Here is an 8,425-nt window from a genome sequence, read left to right on the forward strand (position 1 = left end):
TTTTGGTAAGCTTGGTAGGACTACATCTTCATCATGTCCAACTTCTCATCCTGATCAGGGGGATAACACAATATTTGAACCCAAGACTTCCAGTTTGGTGAGACTTGATTTCCATGGCCATTGCCAATTGAGCTACCCCAAGTGGACTACTCCAATATTGTTTTAATATACCAAGTCGAAAAGATATTGTTTTGAAGTGCATTATTAAATTTGACTATGCACATTTGATATAGTGAGAAGTTATTTTGGTTAAAAAAACATTGAATTTAAAAATTGAATGAAAATGTGATGCAATTCGCATAAAGTATTGTCACATGATTAAATTGAAGTTGAACCAAAATGTGAATATATGTACTAAATAATATAAGACTCCTAAAAAAATAATATGAATAGAATATTTGATAAACAACATACATTGAAAATTGTTTTTGAAGTATATTAATCGATCTTTCAAAAAATAAAACTACATTCATGAATCATCTCCACCTAATCTCAAGATATTCTCTGAAGTAGATCAAGAATAGCTTTTACACCACATTTATTTATATTGGTCTCCTTGCATTGTTATTTCTTTGGTGTCCATACCCAAACTATGGTATTGGTTTGAATAGAACCAAGTTCTATGTCATTAGGATTTGGTATCCAATATTGTTCTAAAAAATTTCCATTCCATTTACTTGAAATAGGCTTCCACCAATCAAACTTTACATGAAGAGTACCACTTTCATTACCCTTGAAGTTATATAAAGTAGATTTTTCCATCCAAATCATCTCTCCTTCATCCTCATTTCTTGATTTAAATTGCAACATATTTCCTTTCTCAACATCAATCATAGGATTAAATGTTGTCTTTGGCTTGTTGCACTTGGGTCCAACATATATTGGTTCATATGCCACATTATCAAAATATCCATTCATAATACTTGAGATTACATGGAATGAATTATGGTAATAATACATAACTTTTCTTTTCTTGGGCCAGAGATCCTTAGAAGATGAATCACTTCCATGAAGTATTGTATGATCATTATAGGTTTCATCTAATGTATCAAGAACTCTTTTCCAATACTCTACTCTAGTTTTCCATTCTTTTGTGATAATTGGTGAATCCTCATTTTCAATAGCATCTTTCCACTTTTTTATGTATGATGTTATTCCTTCCTTTAATTCTTATAAGTAGACATGATTATTTTTGGGATGTAAGAAGCATGGCCTCTCTGTGGGAAGTTTAGGCCAACCTTCATCATCTATATTCCACAACTCTATTGTTTCTTACCACTCAATATCTCTGATGGATTCTTTGTATCTTAGTACTGAAACATCATTGAGTACGAAAAAATTGTAAGCTTCCGATATTAAGATGTCCCACTAGTGCATTTTCCCCTCCTTGATGTATCAATTAAGGAAACTTTTGAAGTCATACAACTTATCAATTAGTGTAGGTGGAAACACTCACTTTTCTTTAATTGTGTGATATGTATCCATCATTTCCGGTAAAATATATACATCTTTACTTTTCAAGTTGGAAGACATTCTTCCATACGCTCCATCTATGTCTTTGTGGGTGTGTCCCACTAGAAAGAACCCAACCTCAATAGTGATGAAGACATAGAGAGCAGTTAAAAGAAATAAAAACATGAAAATATAGAGATTCTTATTATCACTTGTTGCATTATCCAATTGTAACAACAAATGTGGAGGAAGAAGTTTAAAATCAACATTATGATTTCTTGGTCTTCCATGAGATATAAAATCATCCTTGTACACTTTACATTTTGAGTAAATACAAGTGTTAATTAATGCATTTAAAAGGGAGTTTCTTGAACTTCTACTCATAAATTAAATCACCATACATATCATGGTACAGGTATTCCAAGTCCCTTGAACACTTTACATGGTATGTACTAGTAAATTGTGATCCCATATGTACAAATTCTAGGGAGAGATAACGAAAACCTTCCATCTTATGCCCATCTGTTAACATAGTTGTCAATGACAAACCTGAGTTTGTTCCCACATTAGATTTTGGTTTGACACGTATCTTTGCGATTGGAGTCTTTGTTTTATCCATTTTATCATGGATAATGCTAAAATACTCCTTTGGAAACCACTCTGACATAATTATGTGTTATAGTAGCAACATCCTCCACACATAACAATCTTATTATGTTTTTTCAATATACCTTGTACATTTTTTTCCAACTCTTTTGTAGTTAATGATTTCATTTGTGATTTCAACACAATAAATTCACTACATTTGTTGAAGTTAGTGTTGTTTAAAAATGCCATATCATGAAAATGAGTATTCTAGATCTTCCTCATTGTTGGTTGTGATATTCATGGGTAATTGAGCTTTTGAAGAGCCCAATTGATCTCTTTTAACAAAAAAATTTATGTAAGTCAAAGGAAACAATCTTAAAGGAGCAGACTTTCCATCTTCTTTAACTTGACATGTTTTGTTTAGTGAGAAATTAGAATTCTCCATTACAATCTTGTGTAATATTTTTCTAGCCACCACATTGTGTGCATGTTCTTTGCATGCGGTGGTGTTACCATGAATGGTTTTGATATGTCCATGTTGAAAATAATGTTGGTAGTTATAGAAGTTGCTTTGAGTAATATTATCTATCTTGTACCATGTTTTTTTACAAATAATATTTCCATTAAATCTCATGTTCTTTAATTTTCTAACAATAGGTGGTAGACCATGGCCATGTCTCTTTGACATGACTTTATTTGAGAGGAGTGAATTCAAGACAAACTTCTAGATATCATTTTATTTATGCCTTTCAAACCCATTCTAGTTGCTACAATGGCCTTCCTATAAACACGTTCAAGAAAATATTATCTACAACATTTAGCCACAACCAAAAGCCAAATTGCATTCTCTTCATCTATTTTTTATTGGAAATTTTCACTTTCTTTTGTAGCCATAACTTGTTTAACCCTTTTTGTTGAAAATACAACAAGAAAATCTTAACTTAATTTTTTCCTTGACTTAAATTGGGAATAAAATTTTAATTCCACACCACAAGACAACTTGTACAAGTTAACTAAGTTAATTTGACTTAGTTGGCTCAGTTAATTCGATTTGGGGGTCTAACTAGAGCCATGTAGAGTGTCTCCTAGTTTATAGGAGCCTTGGTTGAATTTATTTTGAGTTGTAATTAATTAATTCAATCTAATTGAGTTAAAGTCAGTTAAACTAGTTCCAATTGTTGGAAGAACTAGTGGGAGGTTTAGTAGTGTGGTGCTACCTATAGTGAAGTGTGGTCTCGCCTGCAATGATCAACCAGTAAACTGATGATTCACTCATAAATAACTCATGAATGTCAGATCTGAGAAAGACCCAGTTGAGATTGGAGTTTATGGATAGTGCACTATTAGTTGTATGATCATCCAAATTGTACATGTGGTGCATTCAATTAGAGGAATACCTGTGAGGATTGCACACTTCATATTGAGGAATTTCCCTAATTAATAGGGGGGTAATTTCTAAGGAAACGATGCAAGGAAATAGGGGCTTGGGCAAGCATAAAATTGGTTAAGTATTGAACTGGGCTTGTGTAGGAAGTTGTGAGAGAGATAGAGATAGTGCAAAGGTTGCTGGAGCTTGAGCAAAGCATTATAATCTTCTCATATTTTCTGACTAACACGATATACAGATAGCAAGGGTTTTTAGTTGTGGCTTTCCCTAGAAAATAATTGTGTAATGTGTTGAATGAATTATTTCTTTTGTATCCTTCGTGATTTCATGATCGTTAAATTGTTTCCGCTGACGAGTAGAGTAGATTCAAGTATATTGTTTTAGAATATTATAATTAGTAGTTTAAATCTACAAGGAATTTCTACATGGTATCAGATTTGAAATCACTATAGAAGAGGAGAATATGATTTTGTATTTTTTAGGTGAAATCATATTTGCAACATCATACTTCAGAGCCAACAAGATATCATTCTATGGATTGAGACTCGATATGCTCTTGAGGGTAGTTTGAATTATATTGCTTGGAAGGATAAGTTGGAGGTAGTGTTGGAAGGAAACAAGCTAATAAGGAATTCATAGACATAGATATTCCTAAGCCTCCAACAGCTAATGCTCAAGATTTGGCAGAGTAGAGAAAATGTGTAGCAAAGGCATTAAGGATTATCCTAGAAGGAGTTCGCGATCATATTGTCTCGAACCTCCATGATAAGGAGAATCCATATGTGATGTGGAAGGCCTTGATAGAATTGTTCCAAAACAACAATGACCACAATAAGCTGGCATTGAAGGAAAATCTCAGGAAAATCAAGAGGGAGAAGGGAGACACAATACCAAAGTACTTGACCAAGTTCACCCAATGTCGGGATGAGCTTGGAAGTGTCATTGTTATAGTTGCTAAAGATGATTTGATCAGAATAGCACTTATAGGCCTTCCCAAGAGCTGGCACAACTACCAGGCTTCAATAAATGGGAGGAAGAAGCTACTAGAGTGGGACCATTTGTGGCCTGACTTGGTGCAAGAAGAGATTTAGTGGAACAGTAGAGATGGATCCTCATCCAAGCATGATGATGAGGAGAACTGTGCCTTAGATGGAAAGGTGAAGAAAGGGAAATGGAAGTCATCCCATTCCAAATCAGATTTCAGTAAGTGCAAAAAGAAGAAGGACATGTCGAACATTAAATTTTTTCATTGTCACAAGCTGGGACACTTTCCACAAAGTTTCAACACAAGAAGGCCAACAAAAATCCCTCAGGATGAGAGGTAGGTGAAGCTCTTGCTTCACAAATCGAGCTGGATTTCACCCTCATCACTTGCATGGTGACATCAATGATGGGTAGTGTAGGGTATCTAGATAGTGGAGCCTCATTCCATATGACTGGAAATAAAGATTTCTTTAATGACTTGGAGGAGAAGGACCTAGATATGCACATCTAAATGGGAGATGATGGGAGCTATAGTGCGACAACATTTTTTTTGTTACCTTTCAAGGGGAGTCTAGTTTTCCTCTCACATTAAAAGATGTCATGTATGTTATGGGTTTGAAGAAGAATTTGGTTTCAGTTTCTATGTTGGAGGACCATGGCTACAATGTGATATTTAGCAAAGGAAAGGCTTTCCTTCGTCACATAGCCTCAGGACAAGTGAAGTGGATTAGGGTTCGAGTGAAGAAACTCTACAAATTGGATGTAGAAGATTGTGTTGCTTTGAGCACAAAAGCAGAGAAGGTGTAGAGCCGAGACATCGATGAGTTGTGGCATAAAATATTGGGTCACTTGCACCACGAAGCTTTGAAGATCATGCAACAAATTTATATAGGACTTCCCATAGGTACAATAGAGCAGAGAGACACATGAAAAGGGTGTACATTGGTTAAGTACACCAAATATACCTTTCATGATAAGGAAACTCAAGCGCAAGTGATCCTTGAAATATTTCACTCAGATGTGTGTGGATCGTTCTTGACAACCTCCACGACCAAGCATAGGTATTATGAAATATTTGTAGATGATTTATCATGTAAATAATGGGTTTTCTTCATGTAGAAGAAAGATCAGACATTGACTAAATTTTGTGAATTTAAAGCACTTGTTGAGAAAGACACTGGCAAGAAAGTTAAATCTCTTAAGAGTGATAATGGTGGAGAATATGTGTCAAATGAATTCAATAACTTTTGTGCATATGAGAGTTGATGTCACCCCATAACCCACAACATAATGGGGTGGTTGAAAAGAAGAACAAAAGTATTGTGGGAGCTACACGAGCAATGTTACATGATCAAGGCCTACCGTTGCACTTGTGGGATGAAGCATGCAACGTAATTGTATATGTGTAGAACAAGATTCCTCATCAGATTCTTAGGATGAGTACACCAGAATAAGCTTTTTCAGGTAAGAAACAAGATGTGGCACACTTCAGGATCTTTGGTTCATCAGTCTACTATCATGTTACCAAGGATGCAACGAAAAAGCTAGAACCAACAACTAAGTTGGACATATTTGTGGGGTACAATATGTAACACCCTCCTCCCACATCTACCCAAGTAATCGACCAACTGGGGCAAACATGTGACGAGAAGTTACTATGATATGATTCAACCTCCTAAGTCATGTTAAGGAAGTGGAACCGAAAGAAACACACCATATAAACCTTCAACATCAAAAATAAGACTCCTAAAAACCATCCCATCCTTTCTACTAACCAAGCCTTGAGTCATACTAAGGTTTTAGACCTATTAACCTTTGGATGCTCCCATGCTAAGCCTACATTCTTGCGTTCAGGGACTATTTCCAGCAGACCCGTGCTAGAGTCCGAGGATTTTAAGGTACTTTTCAAGCCCAGAATTCCGGCCAGTGCCCATAACTTCTCGTAACTTTCAGAATCCATTAAACACATGAAGACAATGCTAATAATCCAAAAAATAACTCCAGGAATAGGACTGATCATCCCCAACTAGGACTAACATTCTTTCAAACACTTGGCATCAATGCACTCTACAGGTGCAAATGACAGATCTAAGCATAAGGGTATTATACTTATATGAGATTCACTATGAGGCATTGTTTCCTTATCACTTTAGCTGCAGTTTCATCCATTAGGCCATAGATACATTGTTCATTCACATACAAGTAAAATTATGATGGGAGCCACTATCATAATACATATTCATAACCGACATAATAACAATAGAAATACCAAGGAAACAATAGCCATATAATCCACATATAAAGTAGTATAATACTCATGAGATAACAAGGAGAAATAAAATCATATTAATGATGCAAAAGCCAACTTGATATGGGACTAACACGTTCCACCCAACTGTAGAATGGTTGAGCCAAATATCTCTTCAGCCATTCACTCGCGTGCCATATTCCAAGCATCAATGTGGGATCTCATAAAACACATCAATCCAAAACCATTCAGGGTTTTTAAAGGCCCACCACCTCAACCCATCAAATAGTGATTCCGCCTCATGGTCGGACATCATAAAACCATCATCAGATTGGTCTCTACCCAAGCCTGCCAGGGCTCCAGAGTTTTCGTTCCAACCAAGTCTCTAGGACTAGTAACTAAACCCATAACTTATACTGGGCTCGAGAGCACTTTTCCAACCAAGGCTTCAGGACTAGTAACTCAACTCGCCAAGGGCTCCAAAGTGTTTGTCCAACCAAGGCTCCAGGACTAGTAACTCAACCTAATTTGTTACAGGGCTCCAGAGTGTTTGTCCAACCAAGGCTCTAGGAACTAATAACTCAACCCAAGCTAAAGGAAACATGAGAACCAACCAGAAAAACAAAGAAACAGACCCACACCACCATGGCTATTCAGAAAATGGAAAGGCTAGGAAAATCCACTGTCAATCCAGGAAATCCTCCATGCCAGTGACAGATCACGACCAATAAACCACATGCATGAACTATGCATGCCAAAACTAGTGAGGAAAACATATATGAAACTTGGTACTTGCAATAAACACCCATTGTAACTGCTCATCTTGATGTCCTCTTGCACTTTCCAACTCTTCCTTTTCCTTCTAGATCCAAAACTCCAAGTATTCCACACTCTCCAAGAGTGCTCCAAGAATTCTCTAAGTATCCAAGAGTATGAGAGAGAATAAAGAGAGAGCTCCAAAACTGAACTAACCAAGCTTCATTGACCAAGCCTACCTATTAATCCTCAAAATCCTTTTTATTAATGAGGGCTCTATTTTCTTCAATTTCCATTATTTTTCTTCATTTTCCTCCTCACATGCAACCTGTGACCTTTCACCTTCCTTTTCTCCTAATTTCCATTATTTTCATAAATAAAATGCCAATAAATGCCTCATGCCTTTCCAAAGTCTTTGCCATTTCCTTTGCTAATTTCCTTTAGCCACAATAACCAAAATGAACACCCACTAGGATGTTTTTCCCAACATTAAGCTTGGAATACGTGTTCCATGACCGTGGTCTTATATAATTTTACATGGATTTTTAACCATGGCTATGACACACTTATACACCTCACAACTATAAAGTGTACTTGCCATCTCATAGGATGATAGTGGTTTGTAGAGATGTGAAGTTTGATGAAGAGAAGGCCATGAGATGTTCCCTTGAGAGGGAGCTTCAATTGCATGGAGAAGAGGAGATTTTAGCTCCAAAGGAAGAACCTCAGGATGATGTGGAGCAACCACATGTAGAGGAGAAGAGAGTGGAGGCATCCACTCATGCAGTAACTTCTAAATATGGAAGGAAGCACACCAGAGAGGCTGAAAGATTGATGCATTATGCTAGAGAGAATGTGGGAGCAACCAAATCACAATGTAGGCAGAGGAGGTCTCTAGATCGGTACACTAGCTACATGGCTTTGATGAGTGAGAGTGTAGAGAATGATCCATCCTCATTCGAGGAAGAAATGCAGCAACCAATATGGATTGATGCCATGGTTGAGGAGTA

This window comes from Pinus tabuliformis, chromosome 1_1 (genome assembly GCF_031772625.1).
Source record: "Pinus tabuliformis cultivar Carrire ecotype Pingquan chromosome 1_1, CPIR1, whole genome shotgun sequence".
Classification (NCBI taxonomy): Eukaryota; Viridiplantae; Streptophyta; class Pinopsida; order Pinales; family Pinaceae; genus Pinus; species Pinus tabuliformis.